The following is a 27,670-nucleotide window of genomic DNA, read 5'->3' on the forward strand; positions in this document are numbered from 1 at the left end:
AGGCAAATGGACACAGTTTTGCCCAAAAGTTTAGTAACTGTTATTTTTGAATGGCCGAAATTTTAAGGTATATATAAATAGATGTGGCATCGAATATCACCTTAATGTGATCAGCCCCGACTTCAAATAGCTCTAGCAAATCGAACCAAGATGCACTCTTGGATATTCTTCTACTCGTGTCCTCTTGGTCCGCCTTACTTTCAAACGAAGGAACATATCTCTGAAGCAGCGCCGTGAGTGCTCTTTGGGAAAGCATGGGAGATCTAGCATGGTTTTTCCAGGTTTTGTATAAATTTACTTGAAACTGTAATGCAATTGTAGGCTATCTATGTATGCTACCTTGCTGAGGTTATTGGTAAAAGCGCAAATCAGGCTGTCAAAATTATCTTCAGAGTTTGCCCCTTTTCAACTATATAGTTCAATATCCCAATCAAGCGTAGCTTAAGCAATGCACTATGATCATCAGTGGTTCAAATTTAGAAAGATCATAGGTTGGCCAAATTGTTCAAAATGTTGGCTACTCCTCGGTAAGAAATTTAGAACTAAGCAAGAAACACTCATTTTTTTCATTTAATACTTTGTTTTTAAATATTAATATAGCTTTTGATATTCTCGGGGAGGAGGTAATAAGATGATATTTTTATTGTATTTATGCAATATGCAGTTGATTCATGCAAAAATCATTCATGATCTTTATTTACTTTTTTACTTGAAATATATGAACGAGTATCAAAATTATATTGTATAATCTTCTGAATTACATTGGACACATTTCCATAGCTTTGCCACCGAAGATCGGAAGTGTGATAAACCGAGAATTTAAACTTAAAAATTCTATGACGAAAACTTCCTGTAAAAACTAGTCAGAACTACTCAATCGTTATTTAAAACAAAAGTTAAGAGCTCATATGGAACTTGTGACAAGGTCGGAAGAGCCAAGACCTCATATGGCATGAGCTCTTGCAAACTTCTAAGAATCAACAGATTGATTTAAAAGGAAAATCAGAGGCTTAATGCCGGTCGGGATTTAAAATACGAGCTCTGAGACACAGGGTCCTTTTAAATATCAAAATTCATTAAGATACAATGACCCACTCGTACGTTTAAAGTATCTCATTTTTTCTAATTTTTTCTCTCCTTTCAACCCCCCCCCCAGACGGTCGAATTGGGGAAAACAACTTTCTCAAGTCAATTTGTGCAGGTCCTTGACACGTCTACCAATTTTCATCGTCCTAGCACATCCAGAAGCACCAAACTCGCCAAAGCACTGAAACCCCCACCCAAACTCCCACAAAGAGAGCGGATCCAGTCTGGTTACGTCAATCACGTATCTACGACATTTGCTTATCCTATCCACCAAGTTTCATCCCGATCTCTCCACTCTAAGCGTTTTCCAACATTTCTGGTTTCCCGATCCAGCTCCCCCAATGTGAAAATATCTGGTCGGAATTTAAAATAAGAGCTCTGAAACATAAGTTCCTTCTATATATCACATTTGGTTAAGATCTAGTCACCCGTTCTTAAGTTAAAAATACCTAAATTTTTCTAATTTTTCCGAATTAACCGCCACCCAACTCCCCCAAAGAGAGCGAATCAGTCCCAATTATGTCAATCACGTATCTAGAACTTGTGCTTATTCTTCCCATCAAGTTTCATCCCGATCGCTCCACTCTAAGTATTTTCCAAGATTTCCGGTTTCCAAGATTTCTTCCCCCTTCCAACCTCCTATACCCCTGGATCCAATTCGAAATGAAAACAGAGCATCTGAGACATAAGACATTTCTACATATTAAGTTTCATTAAGATCGGATCACCCATTCGTAAGATAAAGAAATCTCAATTTTCACGTTTTCCAAGATTTCAAGTTTCCCCCTCCAACTCCCCTCAATGTCACTGGATCTGGCCGTCATTTAAAATAATAGCTCTGAAGCACAAAATCCTTCTAAATATCAAATTTCGTTAAGATCTGATCACCCGTTCGTAAGTTACAAATGCCTCATATTTTCTAATTTTACTCAATTACCCCCCCCCCACCCAACTCCCCCAAAGAGAGTGGATCCATTCCGGTTATTTCAATCACGTATTTAGGATTTGCTTTATGTTTCCCACCAAGTTTCATCCCGATCCCTCCACTCAAAGCCATTCCCAAGATTTCCGGTGCTCCCCCTCAACTCCCCCCAATGACACTGGATTCGGTGGGGATTTTAAATAAGAGATCTGAGTTACGAGGTCCTTCTAAATATGCAATTTCATTAAGATCCGATCACTCCTTCGTAAGTAAAAATATCTAATTTTTTTTCTAATTTTCAGAATTAACACTCCCCCCAACTCCCCCAAAGAGAGCGGATCCGTTCTAGTTATGTCAATCACGTATCTAGGACTTGTGCTTATTTTTCCCACCAAGTTTCATCCCGGTCCCTCCACTCTGAGCGTTTTCCAAGATTTTAGGCTCCCCCCAACTCCCGCCAATGTGACCAGATCCAGTTCGGGATTTAAAACAAGTGCTCTGAGACACGATATCCATCTAAATATCAAATTTCACTAAGGTCCGATCACCCGTTCGTAAGCTAAAAATATTTCATTTTTTCAAATTTTTCCGAATCAACCGTCCCCAACTCCCCCCCCCCCAGATGGTCGAATCGGGGGAACGACTATTATTAATTTAATCTGGTCTAGTTCCTGATACGCCTGCCAAATTTCGTCGTCCTAGCTTATCTGGAAGTGCCTAAACTAGCAAAACCAGGACAGACAGACAGACCGACCAACCGACAGAATTTGCAATCACTATATGTCACTTGGTTAATACAAAGTACCATAAAAATATCCTACGTGAACAGTAAAATCTGATCCCAAGCAATAACTTTAACCAATTTTAGATATTATCTTATGCGAGTTTTAATATCTTGCCGCTAGAAAAATTTCATTGTGAATGAGTGCCTTAAGCACACCGTTCTTTCATGGGCCGAACTTATAGTATATACATACACCTTCTGGGCGTTTCAGTCCTTTCTGAACGCCTGGACGTCATCAACTATGTCCAGGAGAAAAGTTTCAGATGTACAGTTTGCGAACGAAATTTATGGTCGGGGACGCAGTGATATGTTCCACAAATTATGTTTCATTACTGTTTACAAGAAGAAACATACCGAAATTAATTAGATTATTTATTTTCATCAAATTATTCTCGTTATTGATTATTTTGAAACAATGAATATTCTCTTAAGCATAAATTCTCTTATAGGAATAAAAACAAAATAAAACTACTTAACGAATATGTAAAAATCTAACTTTTCTTTTTTCTTGAAATCTTTGTATTGGGAAGTATTTTGATTAAAAGGAGCTTTATTTTTATCTGCCGATTCTCACTTTCACCACTCATCCTCAGTATTGCCGACTGAAAGCAAGATAGAAAAAACTCTGATTACATGATTCTAGAAAAAACTAGGAATTAAACCTTTTAGTCTCCCTCCAAACTTACAAATATAAAATCGAACCCGCTTTAGGCAACACCAGAAACATCAAAAGTTGCGGTAAATCCGATGTGGCTTTAAAACAAGCAGAAAAAGACTCGAATTGTTGTGACGCAGGACGATTTCTTTTCTTTTTTAACATGGCGTATGCTGGCAAAAAATTAAGCGTGAACAAGCCCATAAAAAATACAGTAAACAAGGTTGAATCTGCAACCATCGTCCTTGAGAAGTTGTTAAATCTTCGTTCTTAACCTACACACAGTCTCTATTATGTGGCCTCCTGAATAGTTTATACTTTAGATCTCTTTAGGCTCTTGCTGTTTTCGGTAGTCGTCTATTGTCAAAGCAAGCGCTAAAAATCCTTCCGAAATAATTAATTGTTGGCTGTTGTCAATATAGTTTTGATCCCCATAAACATATGGGGACAGTAATTGCCAAAGTGGGATTAGAGAGGTTTTTACAATAGTGACAGGAAAAATTGGAAATTCAGATTTTGTTTTTGATTTGTTAGCAAATAGGGTTTGTTAAATGATAGGAAGGGTTATCCCTCTATTGAGTTTACATATGCACTTCCCCATATAGAATATAAAATGCAAGCGTTATTTTGTAAAAACAAAATATTTTGTTTTTACAAAGTTCTTTATTTGTTCTTATTTGTTCAAAATAAGTTCAAAGTTCTTATTTTGCAAAGTTCTGACGATATATTACAAATTTAGATTGAATGCAAATATAAGTTGTTTTTTTAACATTTTAGAACATGATTTTGGTATATCTCGAAGAGTGGAAAAGGTTTAAATAATAAAAATGACAGAAAAGCAAGAAAAACTATCAAACAGTTCGTGGTAACGAACTGTAGTAAGGAGCGACCCGGCTCAATAGTAACCAAAACTCTAAAAAATGGAATTTTGATACCAATACATACATAAAAAGAATCGCATTTTAATGCTGATTTTAAATATATAAGTTTCATCAAGTTTAGTCTTACCCATCAAAAGTTACGAGCCTGAGAAAATTTGCGCTATTTTAGAATATAGGGGGAAACACCCCCTAGAAGTCATAGAATCTTGACGAAAATCACACCATCAGATTCAGCGTATCAGAGAACCCTACTGTAGAAGTTTCAAGCTCCTATCTACAAAAATGTGGAATTTTGTATTTTTTGCCAGAAGGCAGATCACGGATGCGTGTTTATTTGTTTTTTTGTTTTTTTTGTTTTCTTTTTCTTTTTCCCAGGGGTGATCGTATCGACCCAGTTGTCCTAGAATGTTGCAAGAGGGCTCATTCTAACGGAAATGAAAAGTTCTAGTGCCCTTTTTAAGTGACCAAAAAAATTGGAGGGCACCTAGGCCCCCTCCCACGCTAATTATTTTACCAAAGTCAACAGATCAAAATTCTGAGATAGCCATTTTATTCAGAGTAGTCGAAAAACCTTATAACTATGTCTTTGGGGACGACTTACTCCCCCACAGTCCCCGTGGGAGGGGCAACAAGTTACAAACTTTGACCAGTGCTTACATGTAGTAATGGTTATTGGGAAGTGTACAGGCATTTTCAGGAGGATTTTTTTGGTTGGGGGAGGGGTTGGGAAGAGGGGGATATGCTGGGGGAACTTTCCATCGATAGTTTGTCATGGGGGAAGAAAATATCCATGAAGGGAGCGCAGGATTTACTAGCATTATTAAAAAAAAAAATGAAAAAATAAATATGAAAAAGTTCTTTCAGCTGGAAGTAAGGAGCAGCATTAAAACTTAAAACAAACAGAAATTATTACCCATTTGAGGGGCTCACCTCCTCCTAATACCTCGCTCTTTACGCTAAAGTATTTAGTAATTTCAACTATTTATTCTACGGCTTTTGTGATTCTGGGGTCATTCTTTATGAATTGGGACAAAATTTTAGCTTTAGTGTAAAGAGCGAGGATCTGACAAGGGGGCGAACCCCCTCATATATGTAATAAAAATATGAGAATACAAAAGTTCTTTACGTAAGCTAATTTATAAGTTACGTAAACCTTTTACTAATAAAAATATTCGTAAAAAATTAAAAATTCTAGTTGCCTTTTTAATTAACCAAAAAATCGGAGGGCAACTAGGCTTCCTCTCCCGCTCTTTTTTTCTCAAAATCATTCAATCAAAATTATGATAAATGCCATTTAGCCAAAAAAAAATGCAAATTTTGTTTTAATTATTCCTCTGCGGAGAGCCAAAATCAAAACATGCATTGATTCAAAAACGTCCAGAAAGTTTTTTACTGTTTTAAAAAGAAGAATTGAGAGAGAGTCAAACTTTAGCGTAAAGAGCGGGGCGTTGATGAGGAAGCAGCCTCTTTCATATACGAAGTAATTTCTGGTCGTTTTAAGTTTTAATGTCGCTCCTTACTTTCAGTTAAAAAAACTTGTTTTTTTTATTTAATTGCGTAATAAGCCAAAAACAAATCGGTTTTTCATAGTTCAACGTTATGCTTATTATTTGAATTTAAATCTGGACCTTTCCAGGCAAATTATTTTATTTGTGCTTCTTAGTTATATAAGAAGGAAAAAAAGACATAATTATTGAATATCTGGAGGTGTAAGGGTCTTAATGTTCATATTTCAGATAATTTGGCAAATGCTATGCAGATATATTTTTGAACATATATTGGAAAGTTTAAGTTTTCACTAAATGAGATGGATCTACCTGAAATTCAATAAAAAAAACGTAAGTTTTCAAACCGAAAATAAGGAGCAACATTAAAACTCAGAACAAACAGAGATTATTCCGTAAATGAAGGGATTGCCCCCCCTAAATATCTTGCTCTTTATGCAAAGGTTTATAAAACTTTTAAAATAGCTTCCTATTCCAATTAAACGACTCTTGTGTTTCAGGAGCCGTTCTTAAAAAAAAATTGGGGCAAAAAATCAAATTACAGCGTAAAGAGCAAGATATTCATAGTGGGAAACCCCTTCATATACAGAACAATTTCTGTTCGTTTTTGAGTTTTGCTGTTGCTCATTACTTTCAGTTGAAAATTCTTGTTTATTTATTTAATTTATGATTCTTTTTAAATAATGCCGGTAAATCTGGCTCACCCTTCGTGAAAAATTCCCTTCCCTAACTGAAAACTCCTCAGTGGAAAGTTCATCCCAAGTAAAATACACCCCCCCCCCAGACAGAAGTCCCTCCGGGCAGTTCCATCCTAGTTGAAAATCCCCCTCTTCATAAAATTTCCTGCGGACGATTCAGCCTGAAAAATTCTCCTTAGCATAATTTTATTTGGAAAAGACTTTAATTTCTATTAACTTTCTCAATTACTCCGGAAACCTCCCTTCCCTGGAATTTTTCCGCGGAAATCCAAACATGCTGAAAATTGTCCCCATATAATTCCCCCAGAACATCTCCACGTGCAAAATTGAGTTGGCAAATACAAAGTAAGACAAATAAAAAGAATTTCGTATAGGAATTCTGTCAAATCCCCTTGTGTAAGATTTCCCCTCGAAAATTCACCCCAGAAATTTTCCTTCCCATGGAAAATTCTCCCTATGGAAACCTACGTGAGACACAGCCCTTGCCCCCCCCTCCGAAACCGTTTGTATGCTTACCAATAACAAATACTATGCGAAAACAATGGATAAATGTCATAACTTACAGTTCTCTCACCATAGACTGGGGGGGGGGGTCATGTTAACCCTAATGACATAGTTATTGGATCTTTTAACTATGCTAAAACAAATAACTATCAAAATTTTGATCGGTTAACTTTGCGGAAAAGGGACGAGAAAGGGGACTAGTTGTTCCAATATTTTTGGTCACGTCAAAAGGGCACTACAACTTTTAATTTCCGTTTCAATCACCGCTCCCGATCTTGTAGGACTATGATTTCGATATGATCACCCTGGGGAAAAACATAACAAAAAAAAACAATTAAACTCGTATTCGTGATCTTGCATCTGGCAGAAATGGAAATTTCCAAATTTTTGTATATGGAAGCTTTAAGCTTCTACAGTAGGGTCCTCTGATATGCTGAATCTTATGGTGATATTTTCATTAGGATTCCTTGACTTTTGGTGGTGCTTCCCCCTTTTTGGCAATTTTTCTCAGGCCCGTAGTTTTTGGTGGGGAATACTAAACTCGACGAATTATATATATTTGTATTTGGCATAATAAGCTGATTCTTTCGATCTATCTTTTGATTTAAAAATTCTATTTTTTTTAGAGTTTCTCTTATTATTGAGCCTAGTCGCTCCTTAATTAGAGTTCCTTGTCATGAACAGTTTGATAATCTTAACCTGATCTAACTGCGGCAGTACATTGGAAGCTTGACTGTATTATTAACACGAGTCTAGGCGCAGTACTGGCCTTCATCCTATAGAATTCTTCGCAAATTTAGCAAATGCAAAGATTGTTATGAATCTTCTCTCTCCCTAAGAAATATTGCTATAAAGATTTTAAAGGAATTGAAATACAAGTGAAAATGTTTTATTACCTGTCATCGGATTCTGTTAAGAATCTTGGGCTAATTTTACATGAGGCGTTTCTCAACCAATGAACACAAACACCAAAAACAAGAAGAACAACAGGGAATTTTTTAAGACAGTGGAAACAAATTAGAATGAATATTGTTCATTTTAGTTTTATTGGTTTTATCCTCTCGTAAATTAGTTTTTTCTTATTTGTATTGCTGAGGACGGCCCTTGGACATAGGGCCCAAACATTCATTCTAATTTGTTTCCCACTGTCTTAAAAATTACCTATTGTTCTTCTTGTTTTTGGTGTTTGTGATGGAAAGGCAGTGTGGTCTTCGTCGTTATTCACGTCTAACCAATGAACAATGTAAATAAAATCCTCGATTACTTTCATATACCTAAAAACTATCAAGAAATGAATGCACAGGAGCTTTATTCTTGCTATTTTATGTCACAACTTGTGTGCTCATCATTTAATGGTTTAGTCGATGATTGTCCCACCTCTTGGATCTTGACTGTTTCTTTTTTAGCTTGTGTGCCTTCTGGGTTTTCTAAAAAGGACCAAATGAATAAATTAATTCTGATGACACAAGTTTAGATTTGCTCGGCAAGAACAACTAACAAAATACTTTAGATAATCATAATGAGTGACTGAGTTCAAACAGTGTATAAAAAGAGGTTCTATTTCTAATAATGTACGCATATATATATATATATATATATATATATATATATATATATATATATATATATATATATATATATATATATATATATATATATATATATATATATATATACCATAGCATATATAGATTTATGTATATAAAATCTTTTAATAGATGTCTAGCGTGTTTTAAATTCAGGTTAAATTACGAGCCATAAAAGGTCAGATAAGTCTTTTACAACTAACACAGCAGAGAACAACTAACACAGCACAGCTTGAAGTCAAACAGTTCTTTTATAACTAACACAGCACAACTTGAAGTCAAACAGTTCGTGGTAATGAACTGTAGTAAGGAGCGACCCAGCTCAATAGTAACCAAAACTCTAAAAAATTTAATTTTGATATCAATAGCTACATCAAAAGAATCGCATTTTAATGCTGATTTTATATATATAAGTTTCATCAAGTTTAGTCTTACCCATCAAAAGTTACGAGCCTGAGAAAATTTGCCTTATTTAAGAAAATAGGGGAAAACACCCCTAAAAGTCGTGGGATCTTAACGAAAATAACACCATCAGATTTAGCGTATCAAGGAACCCTACAGTAGAAGTTTCAAGCTCTTATCTACAAAAATGTGGGATTTTGTATTTTTTTCTAGAAGACAAATCACGGGTGCGTGTTTATTTGTTTGTTTTTTCTTTTTCCCAGGGGACATCGTATCGACCAAGTGGTCCTAGAATGTCGCAAGAGGGCTCATTCTAACGGAAATGAAAAGTTCTAGTGCCCTTTTTAAGAAACCAAAAAATTGGAGGGCATCTAGGCCCCCTCCCACGCTCATTTTTTCCCAAAGTCAACGGATCAAAATTTTGAGATAGCCATTTTGTTCAGCATAGTCGAAAACCATAATAACTATGTCTTTGGGGATGACTTGCTCCCCCACAATCTCTGGGAGAGGGGCTGCAAGTTGCAAACTTGACCAGTGTTTACATATAGTAATGGTTATTGGGAAGTGTACAGACGTTTTCTGGGGGATTTTATTTTGTTTGGGGGTGGGGCTGAGGAGAGGGGGCTATGTTGGAGGATCTTCCCTTGGAGGAATCTGTCATGGGGGAAGAAAAATTCAATGAAAAGGGCGCAGGATTTTCTAGCATTACTATAAGAAAACAATGAAAAATAAACATGAAAACTTTCTTCAAATGAAAGGAAGGAGTAGCATTGAAACTTAAAACGAACAGATATTATTACGAATATGAGGGGTTCTAATAATACTTTAGCATATAGAGCTAGGTATTTAGGAGGAGATAAATACCTCGCTCTTTATGCTAAAGTATTTTTAGTAATTTCAACTATTTATTCTACGGCCTTTCTGATTCAGGGGTCATTCTTAAAGAATTGGGACAAAACTTACGATTTAGTGTAAAGAGCGAGGTATTAACGAGGGTACAAACCCCCTCGTATACATAATAAAAATATAAGGTTATGAAAGTTTGTTGCGTAAGTTAATTCTTAAGTTACGTATATTTTTTACTAATAAAAACGTTCGTTAAAAATTAAAAGTTATAGTTGCCTTTTTGAGTAACCGAAAAATTGGAGGGCAATTAGACCTCCTTCTCGACCCCTTATTTCTCAAAATCGTCTGATCAAAACTAAGAGAAAGCCATTTAGCCAAAAAAAAATTAATATACAAATTTCATTTTAATAATTTATGTGCGGAGAGCCAAAACCAAACTTGCATTAATTCAAAAACGTTCAGAAATTAAATAAAAAAAACTAATTTTTTTAGCTGAAAGTAAGGAGCGACATTAAAACTTAAAACGAACAGAAATTACTCCGTATATGAAATGGGTTGTCCCCTCCGCAATCCCTCGCTCTTTACGCTAAAGTTTGACTCTTTACCACAGTTCTACTTTTTAAAACAATTAAAAGCTTTAGCGTAAAGAGCGAGGGATTGCGGAGGGGAACCCAATTCATATACGGAGTAATTTCTGTTCGTTTTAAGTTTTAATGTCGCTCCTTACTTTCAGCTAAAAAAAAATATTTTTTTTTTATTTAATTTCATAAGAAAATGACAAGACAATTTAAGATGGACCACTTGATACTCTGGCAAACATGTGAGAATTTCCATTAACAAGGAGTTTATTATGACTGTACGAGTAGCATTAGTAGATCCAGCTCTATCCTATGGGACATTGAAATGATTATTTGGTATCTGGTCATTTGTCATACACATGTTTGCTCAATAACTTATGTTCCCTTATTGTGAATGTTTATATTGACCAAATTACAAGTGTTATCCTCACATTACTCAAATAAAGGGTTACCCTGATTCCAAATTTGAGAAGGGCCATTTGTTTACTTGGTCTGCAAATAAAGATTAAGATGATTGAACGAATTGGATATATGGAGCCTCTTCATCATGTCTAATGTTTTTAAAGTGACGTTGACCTTGGTAAGCCGAATGGCAACGAATGATTAGCCAACATTTTTAGGGAATCCTAAAAATCTCTTTAATCTTTTTTTTTCTTAATTAAATATTCACAAACCCAGCTTGTTTACTCTTCTGATTTTCTTCTGATTGAAGGTCTTGAGAATTCCGTTCCGAAGTGCTTGATCAACTTAACTTTGCGTGTTCACAGCAATATCTATGACAAGTTTCAATCCCTCCGGATGAGAAAAACAATTAGGGTATCAGATTGGAGCTTATTGATTTTAGAAATCAGTTAAAAAAAAAAAAAAAAAAAAAAACTCCCTGACCAGGTGACTTGCACGACAATATCGAGAGTTCACTCTTTGTTACTTTCGCTTGAATAGTTCAGAACCTTAGACCCTTTAATGGTATTTTTAGACAAATTCTTCAATCTTACGTAAAGAATTTGAGCGATTTAGGTGATAATCTAAAAAAAATTGCCATTTAAAGCCTAGAGAGACGTAACGCCTTCTTCCAGCGTTTTAAGAGCGTGCAAAATGCAAATAATACACTGGCTTAATCACCAGGAATCACGTCCTAGCCGAGTGGATTGTGCACTGAATTCAGGATCCTTTCTCTGAGAGGGCGCGGGTTCGAATCCCAGTGCACCCAATTGTTTAGTTTGGGACGGGGGTCAGTGGCGTTACTCTGTAAGCTTAGCCAAAGTCGACCCAGCTCTAAATGGGTACCTGGAGAAATCTGGGGAAGATGAACAGGAAGGGTGTGCGAAAGCACAGGATGGATGGCCCCCAACCTCTCATTGCACTTCCTGGCTGAAGGGCCAAGAAACGGAGACCAGCACCACCGGTAGGGACTGTAAAGTCTAATGCCGTATCCTTTACCTATCCTTTACCTTTTAATCACAGAAATGTTAGTATTTTCTCGGTATTTCTAAGAAATGTATACTTAGCGAAGATCTGGTGTGTCATCCCATCAAATAGCATTTTAAGGGAGCTTGGGAGCAACTCTACAAATTTTGTATAAGAGATGTTCAAATACATTCAGAAAATCCCCCGAACTTAAAAGTTAGCCTAAAACCACTCGAAATATAAGTTTCAATCTAGCAAAAGAACTGTAATTTGAAAGAGACCATAAACATACCCCTATTTAATAAATACGAGTTTTTTTGTCTAAGAAACACTAGACTGTCCTGTCCATTATATGTAGTTTTGACACTAGAGTGATTTATACAAACAGTAACATCAGAAAATTTTATTATCTTGTGGAGAACAATTCTGGGCTTGAGTGAATATGAACATAGCATAAAACAAACAGAATTAGAAACAAAAGAATTATGTACCCAGAACGCAGATATATAATTGTCTCTTTTTCAGTCTTTGGCAAATCCCAAATCTTCATTTCAAAATCCTTGTTCAGACACTATCTTATATCGCTATGCGTAGCAAACTAAATTGAGTTTTGTCTTTGTGTCTATGAAACCGGATTTTCCCATAGAATGTATCTGCATCGTAATTTGTTTCACGAAAGAACCTAACTTTACTTATTGAGTGTGTTCTAAATAATACACAACTACCGCGTAAAATACTCTCTTTATTCTGGCTAGAGTAGATATACGGCCTGCAGCTTCCGGGACTGGGTGGAGGGGATTTAATGTTATGAACAGCAAGTGATACTATCAGAACAAGCTCTACCGCTGAACTTGACAAAATATAATATTTATTCGTACATTACGCTGTCGATTAGATTTTTCTTTCTTTTTGGTCTTAGAAGTGCATTGCAAACATGCATCAAACCGAAATAAGAAAATGATATTTTTCGTATCAAACAGTTCGTATTAACGAACTGTAGTAAGGAGCGACCCGCCTCAATAGTAAACAAGACTCTAAAAAAACAGAATTTTAATACCAATAGTTACAATAGTTACGTATATATTTGTTTTTTTAAGTTGTTTTTGTTTATCCAGGGGTGATCGTATCGACTCAGTGGTGGTAGAATGTCGTGAGAGGGCTCACTCTAACGGAAATTAAAAGTTCTAGTGCCCTTTTTAAGTGACCAAAAAACTGGAGGGCACCTAGGGCCCCTCCCACGCTCATTTTTTTCCAAAGTCAGCGAATCAAAATTTTGACATAGCCATTTTGTTTGGCATAGTCCAAAAACCTAATAACAATGTCTTTGGGGATGACTTACTCCCCCACAGTCAAAGGAGAAGGGCTGCAAGTTATAAATTTGACCAGTGTTTAAATATAGTAATGGTTATTGGGAAGTGCACAGACCTTTTCAGGGGGACTTTTTTGGAAGGAAGGGGGGTTGAGGGGGGGGTCACATGGGAGGATCTTTACATGGAGGAATTTGTCATGGGGGATGATAATTTCTATGAAGGGGGCGCAGAAAATTCTAGCATTATTTAAAAAAAAACAATGAAAAAATAAATATGGAAAAGTTTTTTCAACTGAAAGTAAGGAGCAGCATTAAAACTTAAAACGGAAAGAAATTATTCGCATTGTTAGGGTTCATATCTCTAGTTGCCTTTTTAGGTAACCAAAAAATTGGAGGGCAACTATGCTTCCTCCCCCGTTCCTTTTTTCTCAAAATAATTCGATAAAAACTATGAAAAAGCCATTTTAGCAAAAAAAAATATGCAAATTTCGTTTTAATTATTCATCTGCGGAGAGGCAAGATCAAAACATACATTGATTCAAAAACGTTCAGAAATTAAATAAAAAAACAAGTTTTTTTTTTAACTGAAAGTAAGGAGCAACATTAAAACTTAAACGAACAGAAACCACTTCGTATATGAAAGGGACTGCTCCCTCATCAACGCCCCGCTCTTTACGCTAAAGGTTTTTAACTGTTTTAAAAAGTAGAGTTGAGAGAACGAGTCAAACTTTAGCGTAAAGAGCGGGACGTTGAGGAGGGAATAGTCCCTTTAATATACGGAGTGATTTCTGTTCGTTTTAAGTTTTAATGTCGCTCCTTACTTTCAGTTAAAAAACTTGTTTTTTTCATTTAATTAAAAAAAGAGCAAGAAAAATTTAACGGATAACACAGACATAACGCTTTTAAGCAGCGTTTTAGAAGAGAAACTTTTTCAAAGGATAGTCCTACCATGTTGGTAATGGTGCCTAAGGAAAGATTCTGATTCACCCTTAAAGGACAAGTAAAAACACTGTTTATGTGTTGACCTTGATCTTAGAATCATCATAGGAAATTGAGTTCTACATCTATCAGTAGTTTGGGTATTAAAGGCAATAGCCATTCTATAAAAATGTGTTTTTTCAAGTTTTTCTAGCAATAATTCAGTTTCTACCGTCTAACAGCATTTCTCTAGTTACATTTTCGTGGCAAGGAGTGGGTAAACATACGAAGGCAATGGCGTTCCAATTAAGTATTAATTATTATCATACGACCACATATGGAGATATGGTGTGGCTAGCACACCCACTCCACGTAGTTGGATGCCAAAGTGGTCTATTATAAATATTAGTGCTGGTAAATTTCTATAAAATTTTTTAATTTTCTTCATCTGGGCTTCGAAAATACAACATTTAATTATAATTTAGTTACGATTTAATCAAATCAGAAAAATTAATCTAATCGGGATTTTGCAAGCAAAGCTATGAATATCAAGTAAATCTGGCATTGACGATCCAAGCAAATTTGGTTGAAGGACCGTCATGAAATCACAGAGTAATTTCGACCAAACTAGCAATTAGTTAACGCAAGATCAACTTGTGTAGTTTTACAAAAGTGAAAGTTTTGTTAGTACAACTGTAAAACTGTAGTTTCGACTGTTTCTTTAAACAGAATGAACGGGAAGATTTGGAGTGCACCATTTCGTGCCGTGAGTATTTAGACAGAAGTATTCAGTTTCCTTCTCATTGTGATAGCTAAAATCAATATCTTACACCAGACAAACTTCCCCTTTCAGAATAAGGGTACTGGAGGTTTCAAAAAATGATAGGGAAATTGTAGATAAACAAACGAGTTACATGAAATAAAATAAATTTATTCAACATGTTTTGTTTTATGCTATTGATTTAGAGAAATCAGGAGGAGATTTTGTTTCTGCCACAAAACTTTAACTTGACAGTTCACTTAACCAACTGAACTTTTCTCATAGATATTAGTGTAAATGTATTCAATCAGTTCTTAAATGCTTAAGTTCATAACAATATTTAGAAGGTGTGTAAGGAAATGTGCGCCTGGTATAGACAAGGCTTCTTCCTATCAACAATATAGCACCCAAAGGTTCTAAGCTGGAAACTTAATATTTTTCAGTCACATTGCTTAACTTCCAAAAGTGTCAGCTCAAAACTCTAAGCTCTAGAATAGTATCAGTATTTGGATTTGTGATTATTTTCATTTTAGTCTTTTTTTTCAGATTTCAATTATTCTAAACTATCTCCTTAAGTCTGTCATTTACATAATCAAATATTGTTCACTTTCAAGTAATGTAAATATAGATATGCAAACACTAACCTTGCTTTTTGTTGTTGTTTTTTAACATGGAGATGGAGATACATCCCGGGCTCCCTAAATTCTTGAGATTTTTATTTTAACAGTTATTCAAATTTTGGGATAATTCGATTATTCTTGCAATTTTTTCTATTATTTTCATCTCTACACCATAAACGTTCTACCTCTGCGGTCTGGTGGGAGGATCTAAGTAACAACAGATCTAGTGAAAACTACCTCAAATGTGGAACAATCTGCATATCTGTACATAGAAGCTATACTTTTCAACGACCTGGGGATAAATATTGCCCCCCAAAATTGTAGATGTTCTCCACCTATCAAATTAACAAAGTATATGCCATTATAAAAACAAATCTTTACCCTACAAATCTCGAGTCACTCGGATTAGCTGGAAGGTGTAATTAAAAATGTTTATGTACAGCTCGATCAAAATATCGGGACCGAAAATGCAGCACTAAAAGCATAAATTTCTTATTGGATATTGGCCAAAGCTTAATGGTATACTAAAAGGATGAGTGCGCCAGGTTGCCATAAATGTTAGTAAATGTCATGGTTTAAGCGATATTCTAGTTATCATAATACTGTGATTGATTTGACAGTTCATAGGGGGTCAAAAGCAGTAGAATTAAGATGTCAGTCAGATACAATAATAGAAAAACGTGCTAAAATTGGTTAGCTATATAAAGGCTATGACCCCAATGTCTCCCCCCACTATGATAATGATTGTCCCGGGTGTCATTTGGGGATTGTGCTCCAACAAAGGCTAAGAAATGTGCAAGGTCTAAATCAAAATAAAAGAAAGAAAATTCTCGAAACTGGGTAACAAAAAAAGGTTTTTCTGTGCCTAGCTTTACACAAGAATTTTTTTTTTATCACAGCTCTCCCAAAAAGACCAATTACAATGGGGTCATCTTATATCGGGATTTAGTTAGTGCTAATTTGAGCCAATCAGAATGTTTCATGGAATTTTTGATTAGCATCAGCTAAATTCTCATTGAGTATAATCCCATGTAGAATGGACCTAAAGGAAAATTACCATGGCATCTCCTGCTGCAACCTCAAAAAGGGGAAATAAGGCCAATAGGGATGGGATTTTTTAATTAGAGTTGAAGAAAGTATATAATGAGGACAATTGACAGTTCAGTTCTAATTGAGAACGTTTAAATATAAAAGAAAACGGTTTGTATTCGCTAAAACGAACAGAAACAAACTGCGACAAATATAGCCAGTTAATAATTGCATGCGTATTATTTACTGATTGCTTTCAGTATATTTGAATTGAATATCTAAACCAAACGTAAAACAAAAATAATCCTTTTCTTTGTAAATTCATTCTGGGAGAAATTTACTCTGTCTCTCACGTTGCTTTATTGTTAGACCTTTCATTGTTCAAGAATTAAACAAAATAGTGTAAGCAGTGAATTTTTTAAGGAGGCACCAGCCTCCTCTCATAATAAGTTTTTTTCCTCTTTAAGTTTTAATATTGTTCTTTACTTTCAGTAGAAGAGACTTGTTTTTGTGTTTAATTTCTATTTCGGAAGTTTTCAAAAACCTAATGGCTCTTGCTAAGCTATTTAAAACCATGTGAAATTAGCAGTCTCTTAATGGTCTTTGTAAATTGTTTCGAAGTCTTTCTATATTGTTTGTATGTTGTTTTTTATTATTTTATTATTTAAATGCTCCTAGTTATATTTAATAAGACAAAAGGATACAAACAGACATTCAAGGTAAGGAATAGGCTGCTATACCTCGAAATTCTTTTTGGTAATGGATACCCCATTCATTTTGTCAATAAAATAATTAACCGTAGAATAAAAAGACATTCTTGTAAAATCGAAGAAGATATTTCACAATGTGAGGCTACTAATAAGCCCTTAAATATTGTCTATCTTCCGTATATCCCAAAGATCACAACAAATTTAAAAAATATTTGCACAAAAAATAATCTGTAAGTAGTTTTTTCTAATAATTTTAAAATCATCAATTTCTTAAACTCGGGTAAAGATAAGACCCCAGTTACTCGCCAAAGAGGGGTCTATCAAATAACATGTGATTGCGGAAAATACTATGTCGGCAGGACCCATCAGAATCTAGACAAACGGTTACAACAGCATAAAAATGACATAGACAAGGCCTTAATTTCAAATAGTTCCAACAACTCCTTTGATTCTGCTTTAGGTTGGCATATATTTAATAATCCGTCCCACATGATATTTTTTGAAAACTCTTCACTCATTAGTAATGATTTGGGAATAAAACAGGTGGTCCGAGAATCAATCGAAATTAATCTCAAAATAAATAATAATATTTCTTTGAACAGGGACTTGGGGGAATGCTCACTAAATTCTTTATACTCAAATTTATTTAAAAATGATCTAACAAAATATTTTACTAAACCGATTTTATAGTAGTACTGAACCAACTACGAAAAGGCCTTTGAGACAGGCTGCTAAACAAGCAAGATTAGCTTTAAGAAATTGCATCTAATCATTTTATTCTCTTCAGTTTGAATGAGCTTATATTCTCATTTCATTCTTTTCGCAGTCCTGGTTGAACTTCGTTGAAGTAAGGATGCTAGGGCTATTTTTAAAAAAAGTTTTAAAATGTGTTTTTAATTATTCAGTTTTAATCCTCACAATTTGATGTAAGTTCTTTTATATATATATATATATATATATATATATATATATATATATATATATATATATATATATATATATATATATATATATATATATAGTTTCTCTCTTATTCTCGTATTGTGCTGAAGACGGCCCTTGGACATAGGGCCGAAATATCTACAGAAATAATTTCCACTGTCTTGAAATTTTCCCTATTGTCTCTACGTTGTATTTGTTTGTTATGGAAAGGCAGTGTGGTCTTCGTCGCTATTTTATTTTGAAATGGTGGTGGAAAGTGGAAACTTCCAAAAATGGCGACAACTCTTAGCGAAGAGAAAAAGTGTTTTTTTATTGCACCCGTTGTGTTTAGCTTAGTACTGCCGACTCTTGATCTTGGGAGGAAGCTGATTCACATCTTAATTTGAAGCAGCCATTTTCCAACTGTTAGTCGTACCATATAAACTATTAGCCGTCTGAACTATTCAGAAGCCATTTTGACTGAGTCCAATTTAGATGTTTTAGGCCTTTGGGCTTTTACGCATTCCCATATTAGCGTTGATGTAAAATCTTCAAAGGGTTTAAACAACTACCCCCACTCCTTCTCCCTCTAGAGGGCCCTGACTTTTGATGACCTTTAAAAATATATACGTTATAAAAGTGAAACCTTGCAAAATAGATCTTCTGCTTAATTGTAGTACAACAAAATTGTTTTCAGCTTCATAACTTTGCTCAATTCCATTTTATAAGGTTTTAAAGATATGCAAATACATTTCCTAAATTTTGAAAAAAAAGACATTGATATGGCTCCAAATTCTACTCAAATAACAGGAATTGCATTTTCAAAACTAAAGGCAGATAAAAAGCAACTAGTAACTGAAAATTAAGGTAAAATGTTGTTTTATCAAAATTTCAATAGGTATAGGACCTGTCATGTAGGCAAATTTCAGGGTCCGCTAGAGGGAGAAGGAATGGAGGTGGGTATTTCAAAATACCTTCCCGGGACATACTTTAGCCTGTAGACCCATTCCTGAAAGTTTCATTTTCCTAACCTAAACCCTTTCATAGATAGCAAGAAGTCAATTAACTAGAATTTTACCTGACTATGATATAAATAATTATGTTTTAATATTAAACGAAACTATTAAATTCTCATCCATTTTGCTGAAGTTCAAGATCATTCTTCCCTAAGCTGGATATACATATAAGAAGATTAAACAAAAGCTGCTGTAAATTTCAACTGTGGCATCGCTGGGGGAGAGGCAGCTGCCCCCTAATAATTTGGCAGAACCATAACTTCTAATGTAGCTTTAAAACTTTTGCTCATATTAGTGTCAAATTTGCTCTTTACTTTGAGCAGAGAATTTTTTTTTAAATAATCAATGCTCGTTTTTATCATAGAGAGGCAAGAAAAATAGGGGTCCATTACACTTCAAAATATATCATATTTTTCCAAATATACTGTCTTTGAAACCTTATAATCAAGTAAAATTGTGAAATAATCAATGACAAAACTAAAAAAATGTTCTATGCTTCCTGTTTTGCCACATTTGCTCAGGTCAATTTTTTCCCTAATATCAAAGGTGTTTTTCCTTCCTGAAATCTATCAAATCAAGATTAGATTCTCTTGTTTTAAAGCTTTAAAAAGTGAAAACGAATACATCCTCTACATCTACCTGTTCTACAGAAATGGCATCATTAAAGAATAAGAAGATATACAGTGGATAGAATTTTCTGAACGAAAAAAAAATCATTGAAAAAAAAATAAGTTTAGCGATTTTTATATTAATGTTCACACTATAACTAGATTTTCGAATCTAGTGGTTTTTTGACGTGGAATTCGGTAAAGGGGGATTCGCTCCAGGAATCACCTAATTGTTTAATTTTTATTTTCAGTATTTAATTGAAGTTCTGATTCTTATTTGTCATTGAGATGCTTAAGAAGCGCTGATTACGTCCTATTCCTTGCGTTTTGGATTCACATAGTGACCCATAAATGTACAATGCCTCCATTGCCTCCTTTCCATCACCTAAATGCCTCTATAATACCATGCTTTATTTTTGCTAAAAAATTTTTCTAAATATTTCTTTTAACCAGCTCCAATAAAAGAATTGACATATGTGCTAAGAAATATGACTGAAATTAGTTGCATTTCACGCAAGGCCAGCACTACTTACGGGACACTTATCTCTGTATCAGCATGTTGTATGAAATATCAGCTTTGAATAAAATAGTGCGAATTTAAACAAAATATGTATGTTTTTCTCACAATTTAGAAATTTTTGTGCACGTGTAAGCGGTACCAACACATTCTCTTTTTCTATTGTTATCAGTTTCATCATGCAGCACTAAGAGACCGAGTGTTTTTTGTGAAGCGAATTATAGGCATAAAAACGATATTCAGTGTACACCCCCCCCCCGGAAATATATATATATATATATATATATATATATATATATATATATATATATATATATATATATATATATATATATATATATATATATATATATATATATATATATATATATATATATATATACCCAGCCCCAATACCCTGATTTAGACAAGAAAAACTTTTGTGTAATGTTTATAGAATTCTTTTTTTTTCTTGCAAAGATATAAAGGGGAAGGAAATTTTCAAACTCTAGGAGTAAATTTTCCTTTCTAATTGGCATCCCATCCAATTTTTAATTAGTTTAAGGTTTCTGTCGCAATGATGCTAAGATTTGTTTAAATTTTCTAGATAGTCTTTGTCAAACAATGCCTAAAGGATAATTTAATAGTTCTAACTTTATTTTTCGAATGCTTTCAAATTTGAAATACCGTCGCTATTTAAATGTGGGGAATATGTCACAATATAATGTTACCGAATCTTCGGCAGTGCTTTTACTTATCCTGTATCTTTACTTAGACAGCGCTATTGCGCTGCCTATGATTTTTGTTTTGGCGTTACGTGGCCTGATGATTTCAATGCTATTTATTTATTAATAAAAATCGTTGAACCCACAAACATATTAATTTAATAAAAATCATAAATAATATTTCAATAAATCACGTACATTAAAAGTTTATTACAACAAATTAAATCTTACAGGGTAAAAATCCATTCAAAATTACGAGCACATGAATAGCGATACCCGGGGCTATTAGAATAGAGTTGGTTCAATTATGAGATTGAGCATCTTGGTCTGGGCACAGGAGTTGGGGGATATTGAGGGGAGGTATTTACTGCAGCATTAGCGGTAAATCTGGCTAAAAAAAAGCCGAGTGTGTACTACATTCACCATTGCCCACCCTAAAGCTTGTTTACGCTATACTACTGTCGTCTGCAGCAGCTTATTGCTGACAATTGTAACAAAAATAAAGCACCAGCCCTTAATATATGTGATTGTTTAATGTGTGTTTATAATGTATTGCGAAATGTTTTTAAATTCACCGAGTAGCATGTTTGTTAAATAGCTACTTTTCTTCACTACTGCTTGAATAACACCTACTTCAATAGCACCCCCTCTTGTCCCCCCCCCCCAATAAAAATAACGTAGCTACGCCCCTGGATTTCAAGGAATATGTATTAGCGTTCAACTATATTTGCTGATGACAAAACATAGTGCATAGAAGAAGTGTTGAAAGTACCAGAGAATTACCCTGGCCCTGATCAATAACCATTTAGGTTGGCTACATGTATTTATGTTTGAATTACAGGAAATTACCTCTATATAAGGATGTCCAATAAACTTCGTTTCCAACTGAGAGGGTATTTTCCACGGCTTTTTGCCTTATTTGAAAGACGTAATTTGTGTGTCTTGCAATAACGATAAGGTTTTGAGACTTATTGAAATTTTGACGGTAGAATTAAACCCTAGCAGAGTGAAGTTGCTGTCATTTGAAACAATAAGTAACACACCCCTGATTATAAGCATCATTCTAGGGGCAATCATCGGAGAGGGTAGATGGGCTTCAGTTCCCTTTTGACAAAAGACCGGATATATTCCAAAACCGCAAAATTGTTCAATATTCGGAAAATCACGATGCTCTAGGGTTCTAGGCGTTTATTCCCCCTGGAAAATACACCCTCCTCATGGAAAACATCCTCCCCCCGTGGAAAATAAGGCTTTCGAAGTTTGAGAATTCTATCTCTCAATAAAAATCGGCTTCTTCGTTAATATCTATCAGCTTAGCATGAGACAAGACAAATACAAGTGACAGAATAGATGGGAAATGTATAATTTGGGTTATATATTTACACATAAGGGGGGGGGGTAAAGTGTTTGGACAGTTTGTAGTCAGAAAACAATCATTAGTTCATAATTTGAAGAATAATTTTAACTAACACATTTTGCATGCAGACCCGCTACACTCTCCCCCTCCCCCTTTAATGTACAAATATATGGGACAAATTTGTTTCTAAAGTAACGAAGAAAATAACGAAGGAACCGATTTGTTCTTGAGCTTTACATATCGTAAACTTGAGAGTGACGTATAATACACAAGTAGCGGAATTTTTCATTGAGAGCCGGATTTCTGGTATTGTTGAAAAAACTCAAATAGAATTCTCACATATTTCACATATTTTCCACGTGGGGGGGGGGGTAAACACCAGCCACCATGCTTAGGGACCTAGTATTATGAATAACATGGTCACTTTGTCTAGAACATGCATGCATTAGGTCCGACGATTGTGTAATTGTCTATTCCTCTATTAAGAAATATTGCCGATATCGTATGTTTGGCATATTTATAAGCAAGTAATCAAAACTGTTCTTTTCACTACTGATAAGTAATCTTTTGTGTCCAAGTCGGTCAATTTACACTTTGCGAAATGTAACAGGAAATGAGATTTATGTTAGCTGTTTTATCTAAGAAGTCGAGGAGCCCATTTTGACATTGAAAAAATCCACGAATATAAACTTAAATTGAATTTGTCTCCTAGTCCTTTCCAGCTTGAATTTCATTCCATTGAATAGCCCAATCAGGCATTTACAGATGAGTTTATTTTAGGAGAGCTATTTTTTTAAGGGGGAGGAGTCGGACAGCTAAAACAGGCTAAGTATTGTCTTGGAGAAGTACCAACGATTGCTCACTTTATGCCACTTGGCTTAGATCTTGGAGCACCAAGTACGCCACACAGTTCCGCCACATATCCCAGGAAACGCCAAGCCAGTTCCGCCACGCTTGGCACTTACCACCTGGTGTTTGTGATTTCAGACAATTGGCAATCCCTCGAAAAGTATTCCCGCAAACATAAACAGTAATCAACTTGATTACTTGTTTAATATATATATATATATATATATATATATATATATATATATATATATATATATATATATATATATATATATATATATGTGTGTGTATTAATTCAAATAAAAGAAATTCCAGAGTAAGGTGTTTTTGTTTATTTTGCTTTAAAATTCGAAATCAGGAGGGTCTATTTGCAACTCATTCCATCTGTTATATTTATTCCAAGGCAACAATTTGGCAAGTCAAAGGAATGAAGTGGCCCAACTGGAATGCAATTGCTTTGTTGTATACCGCTTACCTATCAAAATGCATGAGAACTCAGCAACTCCTACCGCAGGTATAGGAGAAAAAACGGCTAAGGGCTATAAATTTTTATTGTCCCCTGTCATAAATACAGTCAAGCATAACAAGGATGCAACCAATGGGAGTTAGTGGTAAATTCGTGTCTTCGACAGGGAATTAGCGTACTTCGGTCGAAATTTTTCATGTTAAAGTAATTGGTACGCAGCGGATATCTACCTAATTTGGAATTAGCTGGAAATGTGTGAAATAGAATGAAAGAGGATATCGCGTGTTTCATCCCTTCGAAAAAAATAAAATAAAAAGAGTTGGTTTCTGAATATGGAACTTTGTTTGATAGAAGTTTACAAATAATTATAAGCTTTAAAGACTTTAAAGTTTGATGTAAATGCCCTCAGGAATACAAAAATAAAATCCAAAAAAGAACTAATAATAACCTTTAACTAAGGGGGAAGTGCCAATTTCGAATTTGTTCACCTTATACTTCCACAATTTTTAGGGTGCTTCTTTCACAGTAAATATCAACCAATTTTATGGGGTATTACGCTGTTGTCAAGGACATATCCAAGATTTTTGTTTAAAGCGGAGAAAAACTTTAAAAATGCATCAAAAATTGGTTTATATGTAATTTCATTACATGATTACGATTCGAAAAAAAAATTTCAGAAGGGGGGTTCAAACCCGGTAGCCCCCTCCCCCTGTATATGTTTTTAGCTGTTGCTATTTAAAACTTAGCATACTACAGAGTGGAACACAAATCTTTTAATTTATGCAACAGCCGAGAATGATTTCTGTTTTATGATGGTTTTATGATATTTTATGAGATTTTTGAGGGTTGTGGCTTGCTTGGAAAAAAGCTGACTTCTAATGGTGTTTCTAATGGTCTCTAAACTTTTAATGTATAACAAAACTCCTAAAACTTGTGTTATCCTTTTTGTCATACAGGATTGCAAAACTGCGCCTTGTAATCGGTCAACGCGACATTGACAACGCGTAATTACTCTGCACTTTTCAAACAGTTCGTGGTAACGAACTGTAGTAAGGAGCGACCCGGCTCAATAGTAACCAAAACTCTAAAAAATTGAATTTTGATATCAATAGCTACATCAAAAGAATCGCATTTTAATGCTGATTTTAAATATATAAGTTTCATCAAGTTTAGTCTTACCCATCAAAAGTTACGAGCCTGAGAAAATTTGCCTTATTTAGGAAAATAGGAGGAAACACCCCCTAAAAGTCGTAGGATCTTAGTGAAAATGACACCATCAGATTCAGCGTATCAGAGAACCCTTCAGTAGAAGTTTCAAGCTCCTATCTACAAAAATGTGGAATTTTGTATTTTTTGCCAGAAGACAAATCACGGGTGCGTGTTAATTTGTTTTTTTTTTTTTTTTGTTTTTTTTTTCCAGGGGTCATCGTATCGACCAAGTGGTCCTAGAATGTCGCAAGAGGGCTCATTCTAACGGAAATGAAAAGTTCTAGTGCCCTTTTTAAGTGACCAAAAAAATTGGAGGGCATCTAGGCCCCCTCCCACGCTCATTTTTTCCCAAAGTCAACGGATCAAAATTTTGAGATAGCCATTTTGTTCAGCATAGTCGAAAACCATAATAACTATGTCTTTGGGGATGACTTACTCCCCCAGAATCCCTGGGGGAGGGGCTGCAAGTTACAAACTTTGACCAGTGTTTACATATAGTAATGGTTATTGGGAAGTGTACAGACGTTTTCAGGGGGATTTTATTTTGTTTGGGGGTGGGGCTGAGGAGAGGGGGCTATGTTGGAGGATCTTTCCTTGGAGGAATCTGTCATGGGGGAAGAAAAATTCAATGAAAAGGGCGCAGGATTCTCTAGCATTACTATAAGAAAACAATGAAAAATAAACATGAAAACGTTTTTTCAAATGAAAGGAAGAAGTAGCATTGAAACTTAAAACGAACAGAGATTATTACGCATATGAGGGGTTCTAAAAATACTTTAGCATAAAGAGCGAGGTATTTAGGAGGAGATAAATACCTCGCTCTTTATGCTCAAGTATTTTTAGTAATTTCAATTATTTATTCTACGGCCTTTCTGATTCAGGGGTCATTCTTAAAGAATTGGGACAAAACTTACGATTTAGTGTAAAGAACGAGGTATTAACGAGGGTACAAACCCCCTCATATACATAATAATAATTAAAGAATACAAAAGTTTGTTACGTAAGTTAATTCTAAAGTTACGTATATTTTTTGCTAATAAAAAAATTCGTTAAAATTAAAATTAATAGTTGCCTTTTTATGTAACCGAAAAATTGCATGGCAACTAGGCCTCCTTCCCCATCCCATATTTCTCAAAATCGTATGATCAAAACTAAGAGAAAGCCATTTAGCCAAAAAAGGAATTAATATGCAAATTTCGTTTGAATAGTTTACGTGTGGAGAGTCAAAATCAAACATGCATTAAATCAAAAACGTTCAGAAATTACATAAAAAAAACTAGGTTTTTTTTAACTGAAAGTAAGGAGCGACATTAAAACTTAAAACGAACAGAAATTACTCCATATATGAAGTGGATTGTTCCCTCCGCAATCCCTCGCTCTTTACGCTAAAGTTTGACTCTTTGCCACAATTCTGCTTTTTAAAACAATTAAAAGCTTTAGCGTAAAGAGCGAGGGATTGCGGAGGGAACAATCCATTTCATATACGGAGTAATTTCTTTCGTTTTAAGTTTTAATGTCGCTCCTTACTTTCAGTTAAAAAAACCTAGTTTTTTTTATGTAATTATATACCGTAGAAGCACATAGATTCTTAGTTCACATTACCTTCCGAAAGAAAATGAAATTGCAGAAGTATGTAAAAATAGGCATAACCTTTAATAAGCAAATTCAATTTAAAAATGTTTAAAATCATTCCCGTCGTTATTTTAAAAATTCAATGCGTTTTAACGCCGACTTAGAGCTAAGCAAATCGCTCAGTAGCAATAAGTAGGTTATAATACAAAAAAAAGTACTTGTGCATTATTCAGAACACACTCAATAAGTGAAGTTAGGTTCTCTCGTTAAACAAACTACGATGCAGCTACATTTTATGAGAAAATCCAGTTTCATAGCCACAAAGACAAAACTCAATTTAGTTTGCTACGCATAGTGATAGAAGATAGTGTCTGAACATGGATCTAGAAATGAAGATTTGGGATTTCCAAAGACTGAAAAAGAGGCAATTATATTTTTTCAGGATAAGGAGTTGTCGCCCACAATAAAACAGTGCGTCAATGGACACAACATGACTTTATACTCTTGCGAGAAGGAACATTTAGGTTAGGTTTACCTAATTAAAATGTAACTGCACCGTAGTTTGTTTCACGAAAGAACCTAACTTCACTTATTGAGTGTGTTCTGAATAATACACAAGTACCAAAAAAGTAGCAACTTCATTGAAAGTATTAATTTTAAATCTATATGAAAAAATAATTAGACGACCTGAATATCTAAAAAAGAAAGGGACTAAATGGATACAACTATAATTATGCTCCTATTATGTGCCACAACTTGCTAACATGTTTAGTAAATAAATTGCTATCTTTCAAACTAGGCGTTGAAATCAGCTTGTATATTTCTTATCATAGTAGTTAAACATGACTTCAAATGCGCGTCCGGGGACTTGTGAGATTAGCTTCGTTGTTTGACTGAAATGCCGCTATTTGTTCTAGATTAGGAAAATGGCATTTTCTGTTGGAACTAATCCTAGAAAATCGGAATAATTCTTAGTTTACTGACTCAAAAATATTTATACGTCAAGAGGATTTTTCCTAGTCGTTCGTGTATTTAAAATGAATCCATTGGTTTTTCGTATCAGTTGTTTAATTTTTTTCAAATTTTAATCAGTTGGAATTGTCCACACTTTATCAATGCGATAAAGGAAAGTTAAGCAAATCTGAAATGCAAACATACCTTCAATATACTATTACTAATAAAAAAGAGAATATTTTACCAGTGTTTTATGTATATGCTTTAAGAATATAGGACAAACGTTTGCTGATCTAA

At 34.6% G+C, this 27,670-nt stretch overlaps 2 protein-coding genes across 2 annotated transcripts in view; both read left to right on the forward strand.

Moving 5' to 3' along the window:
- LOC136039563 (large ribosomal subunit protein eL24-like) overlaps nt 1-27,670 on the forward strand; it is a 126,417-nt gene that overhangs the window by 56,723 nt on the left and 42,024 nt on the right. The window lies entirely within an intron of this gene.
- Nucleotides 1-27,670, forward strand: part of LOC136039534 (homeobox protein CDX-1-like) — a 41,042-nt gene that overhangs the window by 8,038 nt on the left and 5,334 nt on the right. The window lies entirely within an intron of this gene.

Source organism: Artemia franciscana, chromosome 2 (genome assembly GCF_032884065.1).
Source record: "Artemia franciscana chromosome 2, ASM3288406v1, whole genome shotgun sequence".
In the NCBI taxonomy this organism is placed as follows: Eukaryota; Metazoa; Arthropoda; class Branchiopoda; order Anostraca; family Artemiidae; genus Artemia; species Artemia franciscana.